Source organism: Vidua macroura, chromosome 13 (assembly GCF_024509145.1).
Source record: "Vidua macroura isolate BioBank_ID:100142 chromosome 13, ASM2450914v1, whole genome shotgun sequence".
Taxonomy (NCBI): domain Eukaryota; kingdom Metazoa; phylum Chordata; class Aves; order Passeriformes; family Viduidae; genus Vidua; species Vidua macroura.
In genome coordinates, this window is record NC_071583.1 from 889,373 (window position 1) to 893,791 (window position 4,419).

The following is a 4,419-nucleotide window of genomic DNA, read 5'->3' on the forward strand; positions in this document are numbered from 1 at the left end:
TAGGATGGAGAGCAATAGGATCTGCTCTGCACTTGGAGTCTGCTTACAGAGCTTGGTGTTTATGAGCACATTCAGTTTCCTGATTGGAAAGAAACACCATTAAAAAATCAAACTTTGATCCCCTCGAGTCGCATCGAGACAGGCACTAACAAGCATCTATGAGCTCAAAATTGAGTTTTACAGCATTTCCGCAGAGCCGTCTTGGAAAATTAAGATGAGGTCTGGAAACAGGAGAGAGCTTATGTACCTGTGTTTGATGTATATGTGCTCTGTGCAGCTGTGCTTCCTGTATGTGCACTGTGTATGCACCTGTGCTGACCAAATGCCCTGAGTTATTTCACCCTGCAGATAAATAAACTTTGGCTGCAGCACACAGGACAGAAAAGAGCCCAAGAAGCAGCTGATGCCTTTTGCAGCCTCTCCTCCCCAGCCACACTGAGCTCTTCAGAAAATGGTCCTTTAAACATTCCTGGTTTCATCTTTCCCTCTCGCTCCTGGCCGTGTGCTTGCAGTGAGCTCTGATGGAATCTCTTTGGAGCACGTTCCCATGATCTGCTTGGAGCAACACCTCTGATGGGGATAACCTTTACCATGCAGCAGAGGAAGGAGGGGAAGCAGGGGGGAGGCTTGTGGGAAGACAAACTGTTCCTGCCAGGATGGGCTCCTCAGAAACCTCCACGTGTTCTGTGAATGTGCAGGCCCCAGTGTCCCCATGAGGAAAATCCTGCTTGTTTCCAGGAGCCAGGGACACATCCCTCTGGCACTGCCACCCTGGCACTGCCACCCTGGCACTGCCACCCTGCCACCTGCGATGCTTTGTCTGCACTGGGTCAAGCTCTCGGGGGCACAGGCAGTGGTCAGTGACAGGACAGACGTCTGTTCCCCAGGGGATGGGGGCATTGACCAGTGACAGGGACAGGGGTCAGTGACAGGGACAGGGGCAGTGGTCAGTGACAGGGACAGGGGTCAGTGACAGGGACAGGGGCAGTGGTCAGTGACAGGGGCAGTGGCAGGGACAGTGGTCAGTGACAGGGACAGGGGTCAGTGACAGGGACAGGGGTCAGTGACAGGGGCAGGGACAGTGGTCAGTGACAGGGACAGTGGTCAGTGGCAGGGGCGGTGGTCAGTGACAGGGCCAGGGGCAGTGGTCAGTGGTCAGTGGCAGTGGTCAGTGGCAGTGGTCAGTGGTCAGTGGTCAGTGGCAGGGCCAGGGGCAGTGGTCAGTGGTCAGTGGCAGGGCCAGGGACAGTGGTCAGTGGCAGTGGTCAGTGGCAGGGCCAGGGACAGTGGTCAGTGGTCAGTGGCAGGGCCAGGGACAGTGGTCAGTGGTCAGTGGTCAGTGGTCAGTGGTCAGTGGCCAGTGGCAGGGCCAGTGCCCCTTGGTGCCTGCAGGCGCAGGCAGGGCTGGCACAGCAGCACGGAGCTCAGGGTTCCAGGGGCTGGGACAGCCGGGGCTCTCTCCTCCCCTCTCTCCTCATCCTCTCATTGCCCGGGCCCCAGACAAACCCGGGTCCCTCTGCGGCTCCTTCATCCTCCTCTGCTGAGGTTTTCATTTCCACTGTAACCGAGCAAAGCAGCCGCGCTCGGCTGGGGGCTGTGAAAGCTGCTACAATAAAGCTGTTGTTCTATAAAAAGGCTGACAGCTTCTCAAGGGCTGTTGACATTTCTTGTATCAAGAATTATACACAGCAACAGCATTCGCAAGCCCTGAGAAGGGGATTCCTGTGATTTTCCTGCTTGGCTCTGCTGTATTCCTCCATGGACGCTCCTGGTTCAGAGAGTCCCAGTACTCATTTTGGTTGATCTGGGCTGTAATGTTTTATTTCACTCTGAAGTGGTTTTTTTTTCCTAAAATAGAACAAAACTTATGAAACTTAAAGTCCGTGTCAAATAGAAAATTTTTCTTTTGACATATTTTATCTCACTGCCACCATGGAAAGTATTGAATGATCCACTTCTAGCTGAATATTAATGGAATAAATTATCTTGGAAAATTCCCGACTGTGTTCAGACTACAGGAACTAACAGGCCTCATTAGATGCCTGTTGATTAGAAATGTTCAAGTGGGCTTTCTTTCTTTGCATTGTAATTAAAATTAATTTGACAGACATAACCCCCAGCCCTGGAAGGGGCTCCCACTGGATGGTGTGAGCTGGAGGGGAGGGCACGTCCCTGCCCGTGGGGGGCTCAGCAGGGCCCCTGCACTGAGTGGGACCCCGAGGGCCCCCGGGGTCCCTTCCCACCCAAACCCCTCTGGGATTCTGCTACGTTTGCTGCCTTTGCTCAGGTCTCAGTCCCGCTTTTCTCCTGCCACAGCTGCACCTCCCACCACTTGTGTCTTCTCACGCTCTCTCACTTCTGCAGCCCGCAGCCTTCTTTTGCCTTGGGCTGTGCTTTCCCCGTAACCCTTCTGCAGCCAGGGAAGGTTGTTGGAGTGGCTGATTCAGGCAGAGAGCCAGGAGCGTGCTGAATGCAAGGTCACCTTTGCAGCCCAGCTGGCAGCAGAGCTCCCTGCAGCAGCCCAGCACTGCCGTCAGTGTCCCCAGACACACAGCAGGAGCATCTGGAACTCGGGCAGTCCCAGAGTCAGGAACAGTGTTGAATCACCAGTCCCTTTAGGATTAATGGGCAGAGCAAGGGATAATGTGTGTAATAGATTTGATCTTTCTGGGGGCTGAGTCTAGGCAGATTAAATACTGTATTCCTTACAGTTATTTTTGTTCTCAGGATGTGTATTTGGGTCAGAAAGATCCTTAATGCTGCAATGGAAATGCTTTATGAGACAGAGGGAGCTTTGCCTGTCACTGTTTGGTTCCTCTGTGGGTGGTGCCAAGCCCTTGGCTTTGCTGGGGCTGTCTCTGGGATCAGGACCCAGCAGCTGCGTGTCCCTTGGTGCCCTGCACCCCCTGCCCCTCCCAGCTCCAGAGGAGGCAGGCAGGGCAAGCGGGATCAAGGGCTGCGTCCTGAGCGAGTCTGGAGCAGCAAAGCTGTGTGAGCCTGAGGGGCAAATCCCGTTCTCCCTCCAGGGAGAGCTTGCTGGGCTGGAAGCTCTGCAGATGGCCCGTTCCAGCCCTGGGGACATCCACTGCTGGCACTGCCCCTCGGCCAGGCTTTGCTCACTGCCTCGCTTCCCATCCCACTTGCAGGAAGGGTCTGCCAGGGGCAGGAGGTGTTTGGGTGTTGCCCTGGTTATCAAGAGTTTTCTAAAGCCTTCTGAGTTGACATTCTTGTAGAGAACTTTCCCACACGACTTTCTGTAAATAACCTATTGTTTTGCATTCTTTCATAGAGGCGGAGAAATTTGATGTACAGGTAGTTTGTCCAGTGTCGTTGGAGAGGTGGCACGTTCACCCTCCAATCCACTGGCATCTTTTGAGAACTATAAAAGATTGGAGTCAGAGGAAATAAATGAGTCTCTTCATCGTGACCAAGGCTGTGGTGCGTCGTTTTCCCTTGTGTCATCTGGTGACATCTGGGAGCCCTTCCCTGGAGCAGGGCTGTCACTTCAGCTGGGTTTGGCTCCTCCAGCCCAAGGAAACGAGGAGCATTTCCCACCCAGGAAGTATCAACTCACATGCAGCTGCCTGGGATCCCAGAGCTTAACAGGGACAACTTCCTGTCCTGTTTTTGCGGGAACAAAAACTCGCCATGTTTTTAATCCAAAATCCTGACACCGTCCATGCAGCCCTGGCTGGTGGCCACAGCCAGCAGGTGCTTGCCCAGTCCCATGTTCTCCTGGAGAATGCTGCTCAGAGGAAAAGGAGCAGGTTTTCCTGCAGGCCAGGGGAACAGCAGGCTCAGTCTCTGCTATCTGAGCTGTTTGTCACAGGCTCAGATGGTTAACTCTGCTCCGTGATTTATTCCTCCTTCCCCTCCCCTGCACTTCCTCCCAGCGCCTACCAAATGTCTCAATTAGATAATTGCCCTGATTTAGACATAAGGAAGTTCTCAGCTGTCTGAGGCCCCGGCTGGGCACCAGGATTCCTGGGAAGAGATGAAAGCTCCTGCAGGCACAGCATACAAAGCACTGCCTTGGGAGCAGCGCTGCTGGGAGCTGCAGTGTGCTGCTTTCCCTGGCAGCAGCCAGCCTGGCTGCTGTGCTCCTGTTCTGCTGCCACTCCCACCAGGGAACCCGCGGGCTGGCATTCAAATTGTGACCCAGGAACCCCCGGGTTGGCATTTAAATTGTGACCCAGGAACCCCCGGGTTGGCATTTAAATTGTGACCCAGGAACCCCCGGGTTGGCATTTAAATTGTGACCCAGGAACCCGCGGGTTGGCATTTAAATTGTGACCCAGGAACTCCTGGTGTGGCATTTCAATTGTGACCAAGGAGCCGCTGGTTTGGCATTTAAATTGTGACCCAGGAACCCCCGGGTTGGCATTTAAATTGTCACCCAGGAACCCCTGGTTTGGCATT

The 4,419-nt window shown here is 54.0% G+C and overlaps 1 long non-coding RNA gene across 1 annotated transcript; it reads right to left on the reverse strand.

The window, feature by feature from the left end:
• Positions 1 to 3,573: 3,573 nt before the first annotated feature.
• On the reverse strand, positions 3,574 to 4,145 carry LOC128813801 (uncharacterized). Its single transcript, XR_008439184.1, has 2 exons — positions 3,901 to 4,145; positions 3,574 to 3,773 (listed from the first exon to the last, which is right to left on the reverse strand). It is a non-coding gene; the product is annotated as an uncharacterized LOC128813801 (long non-coding RNA).
• Between the last annotated feature and the right edge of the window lie 274 nt (positions 4,146 to 4,419).